General features: G+C 39.9%; 1 non-coding gene across 1 annotated transcript; it reads left to right on the forward strand.

The window, feature by feature from the left end:
* The first annotated feature begins 7,353 nt into the window (after positions 1 to 7,353).
* Positions 7,354 to 7,459, forward strand: LOC141603602 (small nucleolar RNA R71). Its single transcript, XR_012525465.1, has one exon. It is a non-coding gene; the product is annotated as a small nucleolar RNA R71 (small nucleolar RNA).
* The last annotated feature ends 527 nt before the right edge of the window (positions 7,460 to 7,986 follow it).

The following is a 7,986-nucleotide window of genomic DNA, read 5'->3' on the forward strand; positions in this document are numbered from 1 at the left end:
AGATATGGCCACCCATAAAGCTGAGCATGGGAATTCTAGAGGAAATTAGAGAAGATCATCTGAATCTCCTGCTGTAGCTGCAATAGAGGCCCTTACTGCAAGATTTGACAAGCTAGATTTTTGGGGATCCCAAAAAGGCGGGATATATAAAGTTAATGCAGTTTCAGACGGTCCCTTTACATGCAAAAGATGTGGAGGAGAGGGACATGTTTCGGAGTTTTGTACTAGTTCGAATGAAACATGTGCTGCCTTTCAACACTTTAGGCAGACTAGTACTTATCCCGATCCCTCTAATGCCCACCCCAATTTGAGGTGGACTAACTAGAATGTCCTTAATCCGGGTCCACAACAAAGCAAACAAAGAAGAAAGAAAAACTATGTGACCCCTCATAAGTCGCAGCAGCATATCAAAAGCCTCCCTATGTGCCTCAAGAAAGAATTTCAAGGTTCGATATTTCGAATTGAAAAACATGGTTCAGAATTTGTCGGGTTTGCTGCAAAAGGAGTCTCTAGCTAGAGAGACTTCTACAAAAATGTTGGAGAGTCAAATTGCCCAATTGGCAAACAAAAGTGCAACTAGAGCTCCAGGGCATTTACTGTCGCAGCCGGATCAAAAAGAGACTTTGAATGCGATTACTTTGAGGAGTGGGTCTACCCTTGATGGGCCCGCTATGGTCGAAGATGTTACTGGAAAATATGGGGCGGAACCGAGTAAGAAAAAGGCTGGAATGAACAGTAGAAGGAAAAAGACGATCAGCAGGTACATCAGTCGATCGACTGACATACCTGGTCGATCGACCACCGTAATGATGAAGCTTCGGTCTCGCGGAAGTCCGATCGACTGACCTACATGGTCGATCGACTGAAGATGCGTCTGATCGTGAACCTTTCCGTCCTCCAATGCCAGATAACTTGAGGGACTACTTATTTCGGGGTACGACGACTCCGAAATTATCGAGGTAAGATCCATATGCTGATGGGTCAGTTCCGGTTCCAAAGTATGACCCTACGACGGTTAATGGTTCATTCCTGAGACGGTTTGAAGAAGGTTCGAGCTACAACAAGGATAAGGTAGTAGATTTTCAGCCTAAGTCCACTGATGCCGGTATGAGAGACCTAGAGGAAAGGGCTAAGTTGCTTCTTACAGCCCCGTACCCAGAGAGATTGGTGCCGACAAAGGAACAAGTATCGTTTAACAAGTTTGAAAATGTTATTCGTAGTTTAAATGTGCAAGTTCCTTTCTTAGAATTAGTTAATCAAGTGCCTGCTTACATGAAATTTATGAAGCAATTGTTGTCTAAAAAGAAGTCACTTGATACTGTACAATCTGTCGCACTAACTGAGGAGTCATGTTCCTATTTGACTCATACCGCACCTCATAAGCTAGAAGACCCAGGTAGTTTTTCAGTCCCATGTAATATTGGCACCTTTTCTATTGAGAAGGCCTTGTGTGACCTAGGGCCCAGTATTAGTGTTATGCCTTTGAGTCTCGCTAAGAAATTGAAATTGACTAAGTTTGCAATCACAAACATGACAGTACAGATGGCCGGTTGTTCTGCGGTCCAGCCCATAAGAGTCTTAGAGGATATTCCTGTGCAAATAGGAAAGTTCTTTTTCCCAGTTGACTTCGTTGTGCTAGATATACCCGAGGATGCTCACATCCCTATCATTTTGGGTAGACCATTTCTGCACACTGCTGGTGCAGTTATAGATGTTGGCTCAGGGACATTGACCTTTAAGGTGGGGAAATAGTCCATTATTTTTGCCCAGACCTATACGAAGAAGGCTGCTATGTACCCAAAAACTTGCAATGTAGCTAAATCTTATGTTTTGTTGCCTGATATGCCTGCCCCTATGCCTATTTCTGCTATAACACCTCCGCCCCAGTTTGGGAGCAAATTGGAGGAAGATCCTTCTGTTTTGACTGTTGTAGGAGCTGGTTTGGGGAAGTTAGAGCCGCATGTTGCTCCAGATGTGAAGGAGCCAATCGTTCAAAGAGGCGGTCTAGGATGTCTTAGGTATGGCACAGATGAGGAGCCTGATGAGGAGCCAGTCAAGGTGACGGAGTCCGATTTGGATTTTGACGAGCCAGACGAGGTCATTGATTGGGACGATGTTAGAGATGTTGATCCGTTGAGTTCTGCGGATATTAGAGTTGTTAGGAGCCCCGCTGAGGAGATGAGTACTGTAGAGGTTACCTCTTGTAGACAGAAGCCGAGCAAGTGGGCCATTCCGTGGCCATTCTTGATCAACTATTAGTTGATTAAGACCTTTTTTTTAAAAAAAAAAAAAACATTTTATTGCTTTTGCTAGACTTTTTATTGCTTTGGTGTGCGCGAGACTTCGCTTTAATAAGTTTGCTTAGGATTTAAAGACTTTAGACTGTTACTTTGGGTTTTGCGCAATTTTGGGCGCGTTATTATGTGTATCTGCAGGTTCATATACCATATTAGCTCAATTTATTGAGCTAATTCGAAGAAATCAGAAACTTACAGCAGGTATTTCAGTCGATCGACTGGCTTGTGTGGTCGATCGACTGTGCCGCGACTCCAGGGGCTTCTGTTCCTGTCACCCTGGTCGATCGACTGGCTGGTATGGTCGATCGACCGCCTTCGCTGATGTACCTGTTCACGACCATTCCCCTGCGGTGTTTGGTCGATTTGCGGAGTTGAGGGAGTCTTTTCTCCACTTTGTTCTCCGATTCATTTCTATTTTCTTTTGTTGTCTTATTTTGCACATAATTTTGCGTTTCGTAAATTGCTTTATCGGAATTACGCGCGGTACTTTTGTTACTTTTCAGGTACCTATGGTAGCACTGTTGGCTACTGAAACCTCCTAGCTCACGCTGGTTTGGCGAGGTTTCCTGCTGCGCTTAAAGTCTTGTGAGTTTCCGAGTCCTTCTTTTATGTCAATTTTAGTAATAATTCCGCAAAATCCCAATTTCCTTTGGTTATATTTCTTATATGATTTCGCACAATGGGGACATTGTGTGATTTGGTTTGGGGAAGGGTTTTGCGTTGCATTCATTCTGTTTTGCATTCACGTTTACAATTTTATATTGCATTGTTTTTATTTTCCTCTTATATACAGAAAATCAAAAAAAAAATTGAAAAATTTCAAAGATTCAAAAAATGCATGTTTATTTTAGCATATAGGTTGAGTCGGAACGGTAGTATTTCAATGATGACATTGCATTTTCATCTCTTTATGCTTAAGCCGTGCTCATTAACATGTTATTAGTAGAATCATATATGCATAGTCTACGAGTTTTCGTTAATTTATTCGCTGAATCTTGAGACTTGACTTAGATTTTTGGCAAACTACATCATTTTCTGAGGATTAGAGCTTATAACTGGTGACATTCATGACCAGTTTATTTAGGATGTGAGAAGTTACTCCTTATAAGGCATGTTACATTAATTTGCATAAATATGAACTTGATCTACTTAATACCTGTATGCATTCGGTTTGTGGTTTGTTGACACATGTGGTAGAGGTCCCCTTTTCTCATTTTACCCATAAACCTCACATGGCCAAATTGCCCTTTTGTCCCATAAGCTACATACTATATTTAGCTTACCTTATCTGAGCTAGTATTGGTAGTTGTGGGAATGTGTTTATTGCATTTTGGTTATATTGCTATTTATGAGAAGGTTGGTGGAATGTTGGAAAAGAGGAAAGAAAGAAAGAAAAAAAGAGAAAAAAAATGGAAAGCAAGTTCGACCATGCACGTACTGCAAGAAAGAAAAAAGAGAAAAAAAGAATCAGAATCGCATAATTCAAAGTCTTTATTAAATGACGATTTTTGCTCCCATGTTGTATTTGTATCTTATGGTGAGTTGACTAATTGTGGAAATTGTGAGATTTGTGCTTCTAATTGGCACCGTTTTGTATCGATTGATCTTGAGTTTGAAGTTGGGATGTTCCCGTAATTTGGGTCTGTAGTTACTAGCTTGGATTTAACTCCTCATATCCAAATTTATCTTAGCCCCTTCTTACCATTTACCTCACATATCCATATTTACCTCGGCATGTGTCATGGTCATTTGTTTGGTTGGAATGCATATGTACGGTTGTAGAGATTATTTTCATATTAGACTGCATGCATGTTCTTATAGGTCGTAGTCAGGTGAGAGCACTACATTTACTTCTTTCTATCTTTACATATACTCACCCGTATTCATTGTGTGATTTGAGCGACCCGTGAGAGTCCGAATTGATAAGTCTTTATAGTTTACAGTTCAGCAGTTTTTTAACGACTACATAACTCGTTTGCATGATTCATTTCTCTAATTGATTGTTAGTTGTTGCATTAAACTGGTTTAGGCTTTATAGTTGCATTTCGCTCTGAGATTGAACTCGTTCCACTAGGTTTTAAGGTCGAGTCTAGTTCTTGCTTGGGGAAAAGCAAGGGTTTGGTTTGGGAAAGTTTGATGCGTGTCCTAAATATGATGTTTTACACCCTATTTTACACGCATTTCAGAGCTCATTTGTGTAGTTCATGCTACTATTTTCCCTATTTCCGTCTACTTTTGTGTTTTTGTGTAATATTGCAGAAATGTGAAGAATCCAGCGGAAAATGAGCCAAATCCGTCCCCGAGTACTTGGCATATTATTTGACATGAAGTATTTACTCAAGAAACGAACTTGGTGCGCGTATTAAGGCCTGAAAGATAGATTTGCGAGAGTTTCAGAAGCGGATTACCAACTACAGTGGTCAATAGACTGACCTACGTGGTCTATAGATCGTCGAATCTTTGAATGTAAGTCTGCAGGAAAGAGAGCGGTCGATCAACTGGTCCCAGTGGTCGATCGACCACACCACGAGACTGATGCGCGAATTAAAAGACGAGAGTTAGAAGCCCAATTGTAATTAGGTTTTAGGAATAAGAGTTACGTGACATTCCTATATTACGCAACCCCTTCCTACTCTTTTATTCATTCATCCAGATTGGGATTCAGATTTACATACCTAGTTTACATTTTGCATTAGTTCTAAATAAAGTTCTTCTTTTGCATTCGGATTCGCTTTTTCTTGGCCTTCTTTATCTCTGGTAATTCTTGCTCTAAGTTCTATTCTTTCTTTATAGATTAGAATTGACTAAGTTAGAATCCCTAAGCCCTAATTCTTTCCTTTTGCGATTTTATTGTTCATTTAATTTAGTTATGAATCCTGTTATTTTCATCTTTATTTTTGTTTCTGTTATTATTTCCAGTATGAGTAGCTAAACCCTTCGTGCTAAGATGTAGGGGACCTGTAGTGTAGGCGGCGTAGATTTCGTAGACCTGAGTCGCGTCATGGTCGATCGACTGACACACCTGGTCGATCGACCGGCTCACGTGAGATCAGCTCCGTTTTAATTGATTAAATTGCTTAATTTGACGAATCGAGTGCACGCGACTAGTTGAATACTTAGTAATTGACCGACCCATTAGATCGAAAGATAGGGGAGGGAATTAGACTACCAATTGAAAGGACTAAATTATACTAAGATCGAAAAATATGTAAAATTTAGACTTTTAAGAATCACTTTTCAGGGCGAGAGTCAGTACTAGTGATGCTTAGGGACCCGTAGCTAGATCGAAAGATGCTACCTGTTAAGAATGGACCGAGAGGACTTCTTATTTTTCTATCTTACGTGATTATTTCAGACTTACTTAGGATACTGTCGTCGAAACTACAGTGAACCGATCATCTTAGCATCCTTTTAATATTTGATTTCATCCATTTTCTTTAATCACTCATTTATTTGCTTAGTTTACTTTAAATTTTATTGCCTTTAGTTATAGATCATTCAAATCAAACCCCTCCGAAACTGTTACTTTAGACTAAAATTAGACAACTATTAATTGCATCGCCTCTCTGTGGTTCGACCCTGACTGCCACTAGCTATAGTAGTAGTTTAGAATATAAATTTATCTTTGATACTCTACGACGGTATCACCTCTTGCTTACCGAGTATGGCATAACACTCACACTTGCCCCAAGGTCACATAGAGCTTTGTTTATCGTGGTGTCGCCAATAGTGCATGGAATAGAGAAACTTCCCGGATCCTTGAGCTTTGGAGGTGAACTTCCTTGAATAATAGCACTACTTACTTTAGTAAAAGCAATAGTCTCAAGCTTCCGGATTGATTTCTTCTTTATAAGGATATCTTTCATATACTTTGCATAGGCCGGAACATGATTGATTAATTCCGTAAATGGAATTGAGACTTCTAAATTCTTCACAATCTCCATGAATTTTCTAAGTTGGTCATCAAACTTAGGCTTAGCTTGACGACTCGGGAATGGAAGTCTAATCACAATAGGCTCCTTTTCTATGGCCTTCACTTCATCCTTCTTTGAAACTTCTTGAATGGTGGGTTCTTCTTCTTTAGAGTTTTCAACAACTCTTTCCTTTTCACTAGCATTCACAACATCTTTATTAACGGGCTTCTTCGGCCCTTCATACCTTGTACCACTCCTCAAATGGATGGCACTCACCGATTCTTGTCGTGGGGGATTACCTTGAGGTGGTAATTGACCCTTTTGTCTTTGTGAACTTGAAGATGCTAATTGAGACATTTGGGTCTCCAACATCTTTGTGTGAGCTAGTATGTTGTTAATGGTGATGTCTTTTGCTTGGCTATCCTTTTACATTTGAGTGAAAAACTCTTGTTGGTTCTTTTGCATTTGGAGGACCGCTTTTTGAACATCAAAACCTTGGTCATTTGATTGAGTGTATGGAGTTTGATTTTGGAAATCTTGGTTTTGGTTGTAAAAGGGTATTTGATTTTGGTTTCTCATTGGAGGTGGGGTGTATGTTGGTTGAGGGTTTTGAACATTTTGGCTTTTGAACATTTTGGCTTTTGAATGAGAGATTTGGATGGAATTTGGTGTTTTCATTGTAATAGTTGGAATAAGGGGTACCACTCTTGTATGCTTAAAAACCATTCACTTGCTCACTTGTTCCCCTACATTCACTTTGGTCATGTCCCAAAGTTCCACAATTCTCACATATTCCACTTAGAATTGATGAAGATGCCACCATGGCCTTAACATGTTGCTTAGGTGATTTGGAGGATTCTTCAAGTTTAGCCATAGCCTTCTCAAACTTCAAATTAATGGTATCAATATGAGCACTAAGTTGAGCACCCAATTGAGTAATAGAGTCCACTTCATGCTTTCCTCTTCTAGTAGCCTTCCAAGGTCTACTATATTGTGAGTTATGGATCGCCATTTCCTCAATCTTGTTCCATGTTTGATTATCGTCAACTTCGGTGAACATACCATTTGATCCTATGTTGAGAATGTTTCGAGAGTCTTCATAAAGACCATTCCAAAATTGTTGTACCAAGAACCACTCGCTAAGTCCATGATGAGGACATGAGCGACAAGTTACTTTGAATCGCTCCCAAGCTTCATACAAATATTCTTCGTCCCTTTGTTTAACCCCGTGATTTGGGCCCTTAGCATGTTAGTCTTTTCCGGAGGGTAGAAACTTTTGTAGAAAGCAAGAGCCAATTTCTTCCAAGAGTCAATACCAAGAGTAGCCTTATCAAGGCTCTTTAACCATTGTTTCGCGGTACCAATCAAAGAAAAAGGAAATAAGACCCATCGAATTTGGTATTGAGTAACTCCGGTTTGTGAAATCGCATCACAATAGTCACAAAAAGTCTCCATTTGAGAATGAGGTTCTTCACTAGGCATGCCCCCAAATTGACTTCTTTCGACTAATTGGATAAATGCGGATTTTGAAATGAAATTACCGGTCAAGTGTTGTGGTGTGGGAGTACCATTGGGTAGGTTCTCCTCGGTTGGTAGGGGATGTGATGAAAATTTAGGCATTGTGGGTTGATTTTGTGGTGGGTTTTGTGTTGGGTTATCCTCTCCTTCTCTTGCAAAAGGGTTGATGAACTCAATATTTTTGGTTGAATATCCACAATCTCACCAATACCTCTCAAAGTATTTCTAGCAAGTCTTCTATTAGTTGTCAAAGTTCT

This window comes from Silene latifolia, chromosome 9 (genome assembly GCF_048544455.1).
Source record: "Silene latifolia isolate original U9 population chromosome 9, ASM4854445v1, whole genome shotgun sequence".
Lineage (NCBI taxonomy): Eukaryota > Viridiplantae > Streptophyta > Magnoliopsida > Caryophyllales > Caryophyllaceae > Silene > Silene latifolia.